This window comes from Eleutherodactylus coqui, unplaced genomic scaffold (assembly GCF_035609145.1).
Source record: "Eleutherodactylus coqui strain aEleCoq1 unplaced genomic scaffold, aEleCoq1.hap1 HAP1_SCAFFOLD_819, whole genome shotgun sequence".
Taxonomy (NCBI): domain Eukaryota; kingdom Metazoa; phylum Chordata; class Amphibia; order Anura; family Eleutherodactylidae; genus Eleutherodactylus; species Eleutherodactylus coqui.
The window spans coordinates 675-16,115 of record NW_027102263.1 but is presented as its reverse complement, the minus strand read 5'-3'; the positions used below and the strand labels follow the sequence as shown (position 1 = coordinate 16,115).

At 46.5% G+C, this 15,441-nt stretch overlaps 3 non-coding genes and 1 pseudogene across 3 annotated transcripts; all 4 read left to right on the top strand.

Moving 5' to 3' along the window:
• Positions 1 to 6,597: 6,597 nt before the first annotated feature.
• On the top strand, positions 6,598 to 6,802 carry LOC136601565 (U2 spliceosomal RNA; annotated as a pseudogene).
• Positions 6,803 to 9,419: 2,617 nt separating this feature from the next.
• LOC136601567 (U2 spliceosomal RNA) lies at positions 9,420 to 9,610 on the top strand. Its single transcript, XR_010789334.1, has one exon. It is a non-coding gene; the product is annotated as a U2 spliceosomal RNA (small nuclear RNA).
• A 2,596-nt stretch (positions 9,611 to 12,206) lies between these two features.
• Positions 12,207 to 12,397, top strand: LOC136601566 (U2 spliceosomal RNA). The gene has a single exon (XR_010789333.1). It is a non-coding gene; the product is annotated as a U2 spliceosomal RNA (small nuclear RNA).
• A 2,604-nt stretch (positions 12,398 to 15,001) lies between these two features.
• Positions 15,002 to 15,192, top strand: LOC136601561 (U2 spliceosomal RNA). The gene has a single exon (XR_010789329.1). It is a non-coding gene; the product is annotated as a U2 spliceosomal RNA (small nuclear RNA).
• The last annotated feature ends 249 nt before the right edge of the window (positions 15,193 to 15,441 follow it).

The window sequence follows — 15,441 nt, the reverse complement described above, 5'->3', positions numbered from 1 at the left end:
TCCCTGCCTATTCCTCACCATGGAAGAACGGAACCTACCTTTTTTTTAAAAAAAGAAAGCCACAGCAGCAGCCAACTCGATTTTGGTAGGCCGCTGTCTCCCCCTTGTGTGCTGCATAAAAAATGCACTCCACTAAAAATAGCAATGATCCACGAAATAGAGCGTATGGAGAGAATGAGGCTTCCAGATGAGCCGTCAGGCTATGATAAATTGTATCACACCTGGGCGATATGGATAGATGCCCGGAGCTCACCCCTATTTACCAAGTGGTTACAGACAGGGACATGTGAGTAACACGTTTAAACCACAATCGTAAAGAGAAACAACAATTCCGGAGCCCGCCCCCCCCCCCCTTTTTGTTTTATTTTTTCTTTCTCCCGTGTCATAGATACCTACCCCCCCCTTACCCTCCCCTCATTCCCCTGTTTGTAGACCTTATAAAATATCACAGACAAACATGATATAGTTCAACTCGAAATTGATTTATTAAGTTTCATTGTCAAAGTTAATTTTACATTGCTTTGAGATAAGGCAAAAGTTTCCCCCCCTCCATGAAACCAATAAAACCTATATTGAATAAAATAAAAATGATGCAGTTACCGGTAGTTCTGCAGCTTCTTGGTGGAAATAAAGACCATCTCCCGTCTCCCAGCTGCAGCAGAGACTGACTGAAATGGCTGCCAAGCCCGGTATTAATGCTTCTAAATTGATGACATCACAAAGGAGTGACATCGTCAGCCTTCCAAACACCTGGCTCAATTGCATACAGTATGTATGTATGTATGCATGTATGTGAGTGAGTCTATCTATCTATCTATCTATCTATCTATCTATCTATCTATCTTTATTAATTATGTAGAATATAGATATGGATTATTTCTAAATTACAGATTTTGTAGATATAGATTAAAGATAGATTTAAGATTGTGTGTGTGTGTGTGTGTGTGTGTGTGTGTGTGTGTGTGTGTGTGTGTGTGTATATATAATGTATATATGTAAAAAAAAATATAAAATCTGTAGTTATGTATGTATGTATGTATGGCGGGCGGGCAAAAAAGGCCTGCTGTATGTTTTTAAGTTCTTCGGATGACCATGCCGCTCTAATATTCTCCTTACTAGGGTCTACTAATGCTGGCCCAGGGGAAGGCAATAAAGCCCTATGGGGCCGAAGCCAATTTCCCTTATTTTAGGTTAAAAGTTTCCATCCGTCCCCACTGGAAATGCGGCCGGCCGAAGAGATCCCTCCAACCGACCGACCGACGCACCTTCAGAGACAAACTAGTGCTTGCTTCTAGTGTCATCGCCGGCTTAACCATCCTTTGTAGGGAGCTGACGAGTCCTGCAGTAGCAGCAGCAGCAGGCTCTGCAAGCCTAGGATGCGTGAGCACGGTGCAAGAGGAAGGACTGAGGGTGTGAGGCTGGGCGCGGTTGAGAAGGCGTGGGGCGGGGCTATGGAAAGTTTTAATAGCTCTCCCAGCTGCCTGGGTGCATTGTGGGTGCGCCCAGAGTGCTGGCTGAGCGTGTTGCCTCAAGCCTTGGAAGTGGAGTTGGGCGGGCCGGGCTACAGGTGAAACCCATTTCGGGTTATCGCTTCTCGGCCTTTTGGCTACGATCAAGTGCAGTTGATCTAGCCAGAGGGCTTGGTGATCGTTTTACTGCTTGGCAGTAGTCTTGCTGTGGTTTCCAGGAATCGACAGACGTATTGAAGATGGCCGGTATCCAGAATACTATTCGTTTTATGGTGGACAGTACAAGTGGAACCAAGAACACCGTCGTGTATGTTGTCCGGGACATTATCATGGAGGAAATCGGAGTGCCCAAGGATGAAATCTTTTGTGTCCAGGATTTCCCAAGGATTGGACAATACGACGTCACTTTCTGCGGAGAAACAGTCTGCCTAAACGTGTTTGAGTGGTTGAGGAGCCATAAAGACACCGCACTACTGCAAGGAATAAAGGTAATCCCTTTATTTGGCATTCAAGAAAAGCCCTTAATCTTGCATGTTTATAATCCTTATACGGATAAGGACATGATTGTGAACTTTCTTAAGCGCTACTGTGACGTAGTAAGAGGTGGAGAGAAAATGACCAATATACTTGGGATTTTTAATTCTAAGTACAAATTCTGGGTCAGACTAAGAATGGACGCCAGTAAACTTGGAGGAGTTACGCACCCACCGGCGAACTTCACTATCGCAGGTAACCGGGGATACCTTTATTACCCGGGACAACCCACCTTTTGTAGGAATTGCAACCAGTTTGGACACACTAAAGAGGATTGTTCCAGTGGCCTGGTTTGCAGGAATTGTCAGGAGACTGGACATCATGCCGGCAATTGTCCAAAGCCAAAATGCTGTGATTTGTGTGGTGATGATGACCACATGTGTAGAGACTGCCCTTTGAATTTACCGTCCAGGGGTGCCTGGAAGCCTAAAACCAACATGGCGGCTACCAGTAGTGAGGCTACCACCAGTCGTGTGGCTTCTGCCAGTAATGTGGCTTCCGTTAGTGGTGTTACACCTGCTGTTGCAAACGAGGTTGCTACTGTGTTTAAACCTGTGGTGACTGCAGCGGAGAGTCCTGCAAAACCTCCTCAGACAACTGAGAAAGAGAAGTCTGTTGGGTCAAAAAAACCTAAAACTGCAGAGGTGGGAGCTAAAGAGGTGGAGGAGACCATTAAAAGGAAGATTGGGAGTCAGAAGCCGCAGGTTGGGAGTGCTACTCCTGAAGAGCAGGTGGCTGGGGTAATCAGGCAGCTGGAGGAGATCGTTGAGCAAGTGGACAGCCCTATTAACCCTTCAGCGAACATTGAGGAGTTTTCCTCTCCTGAGACAGTCCAGAGTAAGAGGGAGGGGGGAGGTGAACTAAATGTTTCCAGCGAGGAGGAGTTTGTGGAGGTGGCTGAGAAAAATGCAGCGAAAAAAAGAAGATGCACTAAAAGCAAAGAGACTCTAATGGAGGTCAGCAACCCTTTTGAGACTTTGGCGCAGGACCTTGAGTGCTCAGGTGAGAGTGGCGAGGACTGATAAAATGAGCCACCAGTAGTCCATATATCACCTGTATTTTGTGGTTTAGCCACTTTAAGTGTGAAGATATATATACAGTATATGACTTTCTTTTTTTGCATGAGCTGTGATATGTTGCTATAAGCTTACACCTGAGATATGGTTCTGAATATATGCTCCCAGAATGTGAGGGTTTTTAAATCAAAGGCCAGAAGAGCTGCAATTTTTAGTTTTTTGTGTCAGAAAAAAGCAGATTTGTTTTGCCTTCAGGAGTGCGGCATTAACTCCGATATCAGCCCTTCAGAATGGCCTTATGGTGCTGCTGTGTGGTCTGGGAGCGTATATAATAAGAACGATGGAGTTGGCATACTAATTAACTCCAAAGAGTTGGCGCTACAGAGTAGCGAAGTAATTGAGGCTGGGAGATGCATCTCTGCAGTGCTGCTATATAGAGGTATACAGTTCCGTGTCATTAACGTGTACGCACCTCCAGAAAAACAGGAGAGAAGTGCTCTGTTTGAGAAAATTAAGTTATTCATGCAGGGAAGGATACCCACCGTCCTCATAGGAGACATGAATTGTGACATCTCTAAGAAAGCTTTTGATGTGTCTGCAAAACTTTTATTTGAATTGTGTACTGATTTTCATTTGAGGGATATCCAGCAGGCGTGTGGCATATCCCCTCACCTTAATACCTACCATGCGGACAGGGGTGGAGTCCACTCCAAGATTGATTTTTGTTTCTTATCAGAGAATGTATCTGCAATAAGTTACGCACAAGAGATGGCGCTATTCTCTGACCACGAATGTTTGTTATGTGGGGTGGAGGTGGGGAACGGTGTTGGGTGGGGGAAGGGAGTCTGGAAGTTGAACCTGAAGCATTTGGAGGGGCAGGATATTAAAAAACAGTATGAAGGTTTGTATAGGAAGTGGAGGGAAAGAAAAGGAGATTTTGTAAATATTTTAGACTGGTGGGATTGGGTAAAGGGGAAAACTAAGGCTTTTTTCAGGTCTGTAGGGTATAAAGTAGCCAGGGAAAGGAAGGCAGAATATGTGAGGCTTAGCAATAGGCTGAGTTTCCTGATAAAGTTGCGGGATAGCGGGATAGACGTGCAAGAAGATATCCTGAAGTGCAGGAGAGAAATCAATAGTTTCCTGGTGGAGAAGGGAAAGGGGATAATGTACCGCGCCAAGTTGGACAAGATGCTGCATGATGAGACATGCTCGCGGTTTTTCTTTAAAAAAGTGTTCTCAAAAAAACCAACTTTTGAAATAATAGAGAAGGAGACAGGAGGGGAAGTGAGGGGGGAGGAGGTGCATGAGGAGATAGCATCCTTTTATGAGGACTTGTACAAAGAAAAATGGAGGGATGAAGTCCTGGAGGGTGATGTGCTAAGCATACTTGAGAATAAATTGGGGGAGGCGGAGCAAGTGTCCGTCGCACGTGATATTACTGCTAAAGAGGTGTGGGAGGCGGTCCAGAGTATGGCCGCTAATAAAACCCCCGGTATGGATGGGTTACCTATTGAATATTATCGTATGCTGTGGAGTGTGATAGGGAAAGATGTGTGTGAAGTGTGCCAGTACATGTGGGTGAATGTGGATGTAGCTGAAAGTATGCGAGGTGGAGTGGTTGTATTAATCCCTAAAAAGGGCAATCTGAAAAACTTAAAGAATTGGCGCCCGATTACGCTTTTAAATGTTGATTATAAAATTTATGCTAAGATCATTGCAAATCGGATGCGTGCGGTAGTAGAGAGTGTGGTGAGCGAGGACCAGTACTGTGCGGTCCCCGGTAGGAGGGTGCATGAGAGTCTGTGTCTGGTACGGGATTGTCTGGGAGATTGTAAGGAGCGAAAGAAGAGTGTGTATGTGGTGAGCTTGGACTTTGAAAAAGCGTATGATAGGTTGTCGCATGGGTTCTTGTTCCGAGTGTTGGTGCGCATGGGGTTCCCGGGTATGTTTGTAGAGCGAGTGAGGAGTCTGTATGAAAGGATTTATAGTAGTATGTTAGTGAATGGGAAGGTTGGAAGGAGAGTGAATGTGATGTCTGGTGTGCGTCAGGGGTGTCCGCTGTCGGCCGTGGTTTTCATCTGTGCCATGGAGCCGTTACTATGTCTAATAAGACAGGATAAGATGGTGAGGGGGATCCACATCCCTGGTAGTGATGGCAGAGAGCTGAAGGTATGTGCGTATATGGATGATGTGTGTGTGATGTGTGAGTCTGAGAGTGCAGTGAGGAGAGTGAAGCTGTTAGTGTCTGTGTTTTGTGGTGCGTCTGCGTTCCGTATTAACTGGGATAAAAGTGAGTGCAAGGTGTTTGGTGAGACTGGAGTGAGTGCAGATATAGGTCTAAATAATGTGTCTGGGCCAATTAAAATCTTAGGTATTAAGTTTAACAACAATTTAAAGGGGGAAGAGAGCTGGGAGGATGCAAGACAGAAGGTGGAGAACAGGTTAAATTTTTGGAAATTACGCAACCTGACTATGATAGGCAAAATTTTAATAATAAAGAGCGTAATTTTGCCCATTTTTTTATATGTGGCATTAGTCTTTCCTCCGGGATACATGGGTCAGAGGAGGCTGAACAGAGTCATGTTTCTTTTCTTCTGGGGGTCCAAAATGGAACGTCTGAAGAGGGAGGTAGTGTATAAGAGTTGGGAGAGAGGAGGAATGGGCTTTCCAAATTTAGAGATATACTTTGGATGTAACAGTATAGTCTTCCTTTTGAGCATGTTGCAAAAGACAACAAAAGGAGCGTGTATGATGCGGTATCTAGCAGGGAGATGGTTCGTGCGCATGAAATGGTGTGAATATGATTTAAGGAAACCAGTTGCTTTCCAGATCCCCAAGTGGTATGAATGGACGGTATGCTTTGTTGCGAGGTTTGAGTTGGATGATTGTGAAGTGAAGATACTAAAGAATAAGCGAATGGTGAAACGAATGATTGAGAGTAAGGATGAGGTGTCTGATATTAATTCTGTTAGCAGAGTGAATGTGGAGAGAGTGTGGAAGAAAGTGCGGATGGATGGGATGAGCAATAGGCAGAGTGAGATTGTATGGCAGAGTCTGCATGGTGTGTTACCGGTGCGAGAGTTTCAGCGTGTGAGAGGTTTGGTGAGGAGTGAGAGATGTCCGAGAGAGGGGTGCGGTGGATGTGAGAATGTGGTTCATTTATTTTGGAACTGCAGCCATGCACAAAATGTGCTGCGGAGACTTGGTCCGTTATGTAAGGAGATAACAGGAGTTAATTTCATGTCCTTTGAGTTAGTTATGTTTGGTTTAGGTGCGAGAGGCAGAGTGAGAGAGAGACTGTTGTGGCTGTTTATGGCGTGCGTGAAGGAAGTGTTATGGGATGTAAGGAATGTGTATGTGTTCAAGAGGAAGGATGTAAGTGAGAGGGACAGCGTGCGAATGGTGTTGGGGAAATTGTACTTTATTTATTTATGGGACAAAAGAAAGGATGGAGTCGATGCGGAGGGAATATGGAAGGTCAAAAAATGGATACAATTAGTTGATTTGTCATGATTTGTAATGTATTTCTGTTGTATAAATGTGATGGATTTATTATGTTGTGAATAAATAAAAACCTTATGGTTTATCAAAAAAAAAAAAAAAAAAAAAAAAAAAAAAAAAAAAAAAAAATCTGTTCTTATCAGTTTAATATCTGATACGTCCCCTATCTGGGGACCATATATTAAATGGATTTTTAGAACAGGGAGCTGGAAAAAGAGCTTGCTCTGTCCACTCCACGCATTGACCTGGTATTGCAGTACCTCCAGGACCGGTGCACCCCCTTTCCTACAGCAGTTTCCAAAAGCAGAAAAACAAAACCGACGAGCAAGAGGTGCAGCGCAGCTGTGGCGGCGGCTGCTGCTACCACCCAAGCACTTTGATTGACACTCAGCCCGTCTGCTCGCAACATTGTATCCACTGAGCAGCTGCGTCTGCCAGAGTGTGCACAGCACAGGTACAACTGGAAGCAAAACACACACACACACACACACCAGTTCATATGGCAGCCGCACTCTATAGTTCGTACCTACCGCTGCGCTAATAGCCAAGTTGGAAACATCGGGCAGGCACAGCGTATCCTGGCAGCCTGCGTCTGTATGCTCCACGTATTCGGGTCATGGGTGTATGTGCAGGGGGCCCGGAGCCCTAGGGGGCCCATAAAGTCTCTCTTCCCCACATTGTAAACCAATGCTATCAATGACGCTTTATAGTTTGGGGGCCCAGTTCCAGACTTTGTACTGGGGCCCCGCAGCTTCAAGTTACACCTCCGGATCAGGATAATGCTAGGCCATTCCAACCAGCCTGTGTGTGTGACCTGCAGTCGCTGGTAGTCGAAAAGCGGCCGGCCCCGGATGCGCGCTTCAGAGTGGACAGACAGCAGCGGACCCCCAATCACACAGGCCCAAGGCTTGCTATGTAGCACGGAATACCTCATTGGACTGCAGCACTCCACGCGGGCTGAGATACACGCTCCACGTGGGATGGGCAGTATTCGTCCATGAAGATCCAGGCCAACGTTTAGAGATGGAGCAACACTCGGGGAGCAAAGAACTCCAACGAACGGACGCCTACTTTACAAGGATGTATTGCTTTATTCAATGCATGGACACAGAAACAGTTCAACCGCTCGATTACAGACCGCAGTCAATACAGTAAAGAAAGAAATGTGTCTGTTTAATGTAAACTTGCATGGAGCTCGTTTGTCAGCCACTGACTGACTGAATGCTGAAACGTGGTCTGACGTTACATGCACCACCAGGGATAAGGCCTTGCCTATAAGCATTCCCCAGCTGGCAAAAACCGAACCTCCCTGCCTATTCCTCACCATGGAAGAACGGAACCTACCTTTTTTTTAAAAAAAGAAAGCCACAGCAGCAGCCAACTCGATTTTGGTAGGCCGCTGTCTCCCCCTTGTGTGCTGCATAAAAAATGCACTCCACTAAAAATAGCAATGATCCACGAAATAGAGCGTATGGAGAGAATGAGGCTTCCAGATGAGCCGTCAGGCTATGATAAATTGTATCACACCTGGGCGATATGGATAGATGCCCGGAGCTCACCCCTATTTACCAAGTGGTTACAGACAGGGACATGTGAGTAACACGTTTAAACCACAATCGTAAAGAGAAACAACAATTCCGGAGCCCGCCCCCCCCCCCCCTTTTTGTTTTATTTTTTCTTTCTCCCGTGTCATAGATACCTACCCCCCCCTTACCCTCCCCTCATTCCCCTGTTTGTAGACCTTATAAAATATCACAGACAAACATGATATAGTTCAACTCGAAATTGATTTATTAAGTTTCATTGTCAAAGTTAATTTTACATTGCTTTGAGATAAGGCAAAAGTTTCCCCCCCTCCATGAAACCAATAAAACCTATATTGAATAAAATAAAAATGATGCAGTTACCGGTAGTTCTGCAGCTTCTTGGTGGAAATAAAGACCATCTCCCGTCTCCCAGCTGCAGCAGAGACTGACTGAAATGGCTGCCAAGCCCGGTATTAATGCTTCTAAATTGATGACATCACAAAGGAGTGACATCGTCAGCCTTCCAAACACCTGGCTCAATTGCATACAGTATGTATGTATGTATGCATGTATGTGAGTGAGTCTATCTATCTATCTATCTATCTATCTATCTATCTTTATTAATTATGTAGAATATAGATATGGATTATTTCTAAATTACAGATTTTGTAGATATAGATTAAAGATAGATTTAAGATTGTGTGTGTGTGTGTGTGTGTGTGTGTGTGTGTGTGTGTGTGTGTGTGTGTGTGTGTGTGTGTGTGTATATATAATGTATATATGTAAAAAAAAATATAAAATCTGTAGTTATGTATGTATGTATGTATGGCGGGCGGGCAAAAAAGGCCTGCTGTATGTTTTTAAGTTCTTCGGATGACCATGCCGCTCTAATATTCTCCTTACTAGGGTCTACTAATGCTGGCCCAGGGGAAGGCAATAAAGCCCTATGGGGCCGAAGCCAATTTCCCTTATTTTAGGTTAAAAGTTTCCATCCGTCCCCACTGGAAATGCGGCCGGCCGAAGAGATCCCTCCAACCGACCGACCGACGCACCTTCAGAGACAAACTAGTGCTTGCTTCTAGTGTCATCGCCGGCTTAACCATCCTTTGTAGGGAGCTGACGAGTCCTGCAGTAGCAGCAGCAGCAGGCTCTGCAAGCCTAGGATGCGTGAGCACGGTGCAAGAGGAAGGACTGAGGGTGTGAGGCTGGGCGCGGTTGAGAAGGCGTGGGGCGGGGCTATGGAAAGTTTTAATAGCTCTCCCAGCTGCCTGGGTGCATTGTGGGTGCGCCCAGAGTGCTGGCTGAGCGTGTTGCCTCAAGCCTTGGAAGTGGAGTTGGGCGGGCCGGGCTACAGGTGAAACCCATTTCGGGTTATCGCTTCTCGGCCTTTTGGCTAAGATCAAGTGTAGTATCTGTTCTTATCAGTTTAATATCTGATACGTCCCCTATCTGGGGACCATATATTAAATGGATTTTTAGAACAGGGAGCTGGAAAAAGAGCTTGCTCTGTCCACTCCACGCATTGACCTGGTATTGCAGTACCTCCAGGACCGGTGCACCCCCTTTCCTACAGCAGTTTCCAAAAGCAGAAAAACAAAACCGACGAGCAAGAGGTGCAGCGCAGCTGTGGCGGCGGCTGCTGCTACCACCCAAGCACTTTGATTGACACTCAGCCCGTCTGCTCGCAACATTGTATCCACTGAGCAGCTGCGTCTGCCAGAGTGTGCACAGCACAGGTACAACTGGAAGCAAAACACACACACACACACACACCAGTTCATATGGCAGCCGCACTCTATAGTTCGTACCTACCGCTGCGCTAATAGCCAAGTTGGAAACATCGGGCAGGCACAGCGTATCCTGGCAGCCTGCGTCTGTATGCTCCACGTATTCGGGTCATGGGTGTATGTGCAGGGGGCCCGGAGCCCTAGGGGGCCCATAAAGTCTCTCTTCCCCACATTGTAAACCAATGCTATCAATGACGCTTTATAGTTTGGGGGCCCAGTTCCAGACTTTGTACTGGGGCCCCGCAGCTTCAAGTTACACCTCCGGATCAGGATAATGCTAGGCCATTCCAACCAGCCTGTGTGTGTGACCTGCAGTCGCTGGTAGTCGAAAAGCGGCCGGCCCCGGATGCGCGCTTCAGAGTGGACAGACAGCAGCGGACCCCCAATCACACAGGCCCAAGGCTTGCTATGTAGCACGGAATACCTCATTGGACTGCAGCACTCCACGCGGGCTGAGATACACGCTCCACGTGGGATGGGCAGTATTCGTCCATGAAGATCCAGGCCAACGTTTAGAGATGGAGCAACACTCGGGGAGCAAAGAACTCCAACGAACGGACGCCTACTTTACAAGGATGTATTGCTTTATTCAATGCATGGACACAGAAACAGTTCAACCGCTCGATTACAGACCGCAGTCAATACAGTAAAGAAAGAAATGTGTCTGTTTAATGTAAACTTGCATGGAGCTCGTTTGTCAGCCACTGACTGACTGAATGCTGAAACGTGGTCTGACGTTACATGCACCACCAGGGATAAGGCCTTGCCTATAAGCATTCCCCAGCTGGCAAAAACCGAACCTCCCTGCCTATTCCTCACCATGGAAGAACGGAACCTACCTTTTTTTTAAAAAAAGAAAGCCACAGCAGCAGCCAACTCGATTTTGGTAGGCCGCTGTCTCCCCCTTGTGTGCTGCATAAAAAATGCACTCCACTAAAAATAGCAATGATCCACGAAATAGAGCGTATGGAGAGAATGAGGCTTCCAGATGAGCCGTCAGGCTATGATAAATTGTATCACACCTGGGCGATATGGATAGATGCCCGGAGCTCACCCCTATTTACCAAGTGGTTACAGACAGGGACATGTGAGTAACACGTTTAAACCACAATCGTAAAGAGAAACAACAATTCCGGAGCCCGCCCCCCCCCCCCTTTTTGTTTTATTTTTTCTTTCTCCCGTGTCATAGATACCTACCCCCCCCTTACCCTCCCCTCATTCCCCTGTTTGTAGACCTTATAAAATATCACAGACAAACATGATATAGTTCAACTCGAAATTGATTTATTAAGTTTCATTGTCAAAGTTAATTTTACATTGCTTTGAGATAAGGCAAAAGTTTCCCCCCCTCCATGAAACCAATAAAACCTATATTGAATAAAATAAAAATGATGCAGTTACCGGTAGTTCTGCAGCTTCTTGGTGGAAATAAAGACCATCTCCCGTCTCCCAGCTGCAGCAGAGACTGACTGAAATGGCTGCCAAGCCCGGTATTAATGCTTCTAAATTGATGACATCACAAAGGAGTGACATCGTCAGCCTTCCAAACACCTGGCTCAATTGCATACAGTATGTATGTATGTATGCATGTATGTGAGTGAGTCTATCTATCTATCTATCTATCTATCTATCTATCTTTATTAATTATGTAGAATATAGATATGGATTATTTCTAAATTACAGATTTTGTAGATATAGATTAAAGATAGATTTAAGATTGTGTGTGTGTGTGTGTGTGTGTGTGTGTGTGTGTGTGTGTGTGTGTATATATAATGTATATATGTAAAAAAAAATATAAAATCTGTAGTTATGTATGTATGTATGTATGGCGGGCGGGCAAAAAAGGCCTGCTGTATGTTTTTAAGTTCTTCGGATGACCATGCCGCTCTAATATTCTCCTTACTAGGGTCTACTAATGCTGGCCCAGGGGAAGGCAATAAAGCCCTATGGGGCCGAAGCCAATTTCCCTTATTTTAGGTTAAAAGTTTCCATCCGTCCCCACTGGAAATGCGGCCGGCCGAAGAGATCCCTCCAACCGACCGACCGACGCACCTTCAGAGACAAACTAGTGCTTGCTTCTAGTGTCATCGCCGGCTTAACCATCCTTTGTAGGGAGCTGACGAGTCCTGCAGTAGCAGCAGCAGCAGGCTCTGCAAGCCTAGGATGCGTGAGCACGGTGCAAGAGGAAGGACTGAGGGTGTGAGGCTGGGCGCGGTTGAGAAGGCGTGGGGCGGGGCTATGGAAAGTTTTAATAGCTCTCCCAGCTGCCTGGGTGCATTGTGGGTGCGCCCAGAGTGCTGGCTGAGCGTGTTGCCTCAAGCCTTGGAAGTGGAGTTGGGCGGGCCGGGCTACAGGTGAAACCCATTTCGGGTTATCGCTTCTCGGCCTTTTGGCTAAGATCAAGTGTAGTATCTGTTCTTATCAGTTTAATATCTGATACGTCCCCTATCTGGGGACCATATATTAAATGGATTTTTAGAACAGGGAGCTGGAAAAAGAGCTTGCTCTGTCCACTCCACGCATTGACCTGGTATTGCAGTACCTCCAGGACCGGTGCACCCCCTTTCCTACAGCAGTTTCCAAAAGCAGAAAAACAAAACCGACGAGCAAGAGGTGCAGCGCAGCTGTGGCGGCGGCTGCTGCTACCACCCAAGCACTTTGATTGACACTCAGCCCGTCTGCTCGCAACATTGTATCCACTGAGCAGCTGCGTCTGCCAGAGTGTGCACAGCACAGGTACAACTGGAAGCAAAACACACACACACACACACACCAGTTCATATGGCAGCCGCACTCTATAGTTCGTACCTACCGCTGCGCTAATAGCCAAGTTGGAAACATCGGGCAGGCACAGCGTATCCTGGCAGCCTGCGTCTGTATGCTCCACGTATTCGGGTCATGGGTGTATGTGCAGGGGGCCCGGAGCCCTAGGGGGCCCATAAAGTCTCTCTTCCCCACATTGTAAACCAATGCTATCAATGACGCTTTATAGTTTGGGGGCCCAGTTCCAGACTTTGTACTGGGGCCCCGCAGCTTCAAGTTACACCTCCGGATCAGGATAATGCTAGGCCATTCCAACCAGCCTGTGTGTGTGACCTGCAGTCGCTGGTAGTCGAAAAGCGGCCGGCCCCGGATGCGCGCTTCAGAGTGGACAGACAGCAGCGGACCCCCAATCACACAGGCCCAAGGCTTGCTATGTAGCACGGAATACCTCATTGGACTGCAGCACTCCACGCGGGCTGAGATACACGCTCCACGTGGGATGGGCAGTATTCGTCCATGAAGATCCAGGCCAACGTTTAGAGATGGAGCAACACTCGGGGAGCAAAGAACTCCAACGAACGGACGCCTACTTTACAAGGATGTATTGCTTTATTCAATGCATGGACACAGAAACAGTTCAACCGCTCGATTACAGACCGCAGTCAATACAGTAAAGAAAGAAATGTGTCTGTTTAATGTAAACTTGCATGGAGCTCGTTTGTCAGCCACTGACTGACTGAATGCTGAAACGTGGTCTGACGTTACATGCACCACCAGGGATAAGGCCTTGCCTATAAGCATTCCCCAGCTGGCAAAAACCGAACCTCCCTGCCTATTCCTCACCATGGAAGAACGGAACCTACCTTTTTTTTAAAAAAAGAAAGCCACAGCAGCAGCCAACTCGATTTTGGTAGGCCGCTGTCTCCCCCTTGTGTGCTGCATAAAAAATGCACTCCACTAAAAATAGCAATGATCCACGAAATAGAGCGTATGGAGAGAATGAGGCTTCCAGATGAGCCGTCAGGCTATGATAAATTGTATCACACCTGGGCGATATGGATAGATGCCCGGAGCTCACCCCTATTTACCAAGTGGTTACAGACAGGGACATGTGAGTAACACGTTTAAACCACAATCGTAAAGAGAAACAACAATTCCGGAGCCCGCCCCCCCCCCCCTTTTTGTTTTATTTTTTCTTTCTCCCGTGTCATAGATACCTACCCCCCCCTTACCCTCCCCTCATTCCCCTGTTTGTAGACCTTATAAAATATCACAGACAAACATGATATAGTTCAACTCGAAATTGATTTATTAAGTTTCATTGTCAAAGTTAATTTTACATTGCTTTGAGATAAGGCAAAAGTTTCCCCCCCTCCATGAAACCAATAAAACCTATATTGAATAAAATAAAAATGATGCAGTTACCGGTAGTTCTGCAGCTTCTTGGTGGAAATAAAGACCATCTCCCGTCTCCCAGCTGCAGCAGAGACTGACTGAAATGGCTGCCAAGCCCGGTATTAATGCTTCTAAATTGATGACATCACAAAGGAGTGACATCGTCAGCCTTCCAAACACCTGGCTCAATTGCATACAGTATGTATGTATGTATGCATGTATGTGAGTGAGTCTATCTATCTATCTATCTATCTATCTATCTATCTTTATTAATTATGTAGAATATAGATATGGATTATTTCTAAATTACAGATTTTGTAGATATAGATTAAAGATAGATTTAAGATTGTGTGTGTGTGTGTGTGTGTGTGTGTGTGTGTGTGTGTGTGTGTGTGTGTGTGTATATATAATGTATATATGTAAAAAAAAATATAAAATCTGTAGTTATGTATGTATGTATGTATGGCGGGCGGGCAAAAAAGGCCTGCTGTATGTTTTTAAGTTCTTCGGATGACCATGCCGCTCTAATATTCTCCTTACTAGGGTCTACTAATGCTGGCCCAGGGGAAGGCAATAAAGCCCTATGGGGCCGAAGCCAATTTCCCTTATTTTAGGTTAAAAGTTTCCATCCGTCCCCACTGGAAATGCGGCCGGCCGAAGAGATCCCTCCAACCGACCGACCGACGCACCTTCAGAGACAAACTAGTGCTTGCTTCTAGTGTCATCGCCGGCTTAACCATCCTTTGTAGGGAGCTGACGAGTCCTGCAGTAGCAGCAGCAGCAGGCTCTGCAAGCCTAGGATGCGTGAGCACGGTGCAAGAGGAAGGACTGAGGGTGTGAGGCTGGGCGCGGTTGAGAAGGCGTGGGGCGGGGCTATGGAAAGTTTTAATAGCTCTCCCAGCTGCCTGGGTGCATTGTGGGTGCGCCCAGAGTGCTGGCTGAGCGTGTTGCCTCAAGCCTTGGAAGTGGAGTTGGGCGGGCCGGGCTACAGGTGAAACCCATTTCGGGTTATCGCTTCTCGGCCTTTTGGCTAAGATCAAGTGTAGTATCTGTTCTTATCAGTTTAATATCTGATACGTCCCCTATCTGGGGACCATATATTAAATGGATTTTTAGAACAGGGAGCTGGAAAAAGAGCTTGCTCTGTCCACTCCACGCATTGACCTGGTATTGCAGTACCTCCAGGACCGGTGCACCCCCTTTCCTACAGCAGTTTCCAAAAGCAGAAAAACAAAACCGACGAGCAAGAGGTGCAGCGCAGCTGTGGCGGCGGCTGCTGCTACCACCCAAGCACTTTGATTGACACTCAGCCCGTCTGCTCGCAACATTGTATCCACTGAGCAGCTGCGTCTGCCAGAGTGTGCACAGCACAGGTACAACTGGAAGCAAAACACACACACACACACACACCAGTTCATATGGCAGCCGCACTCTATAGTTCGTACCTACC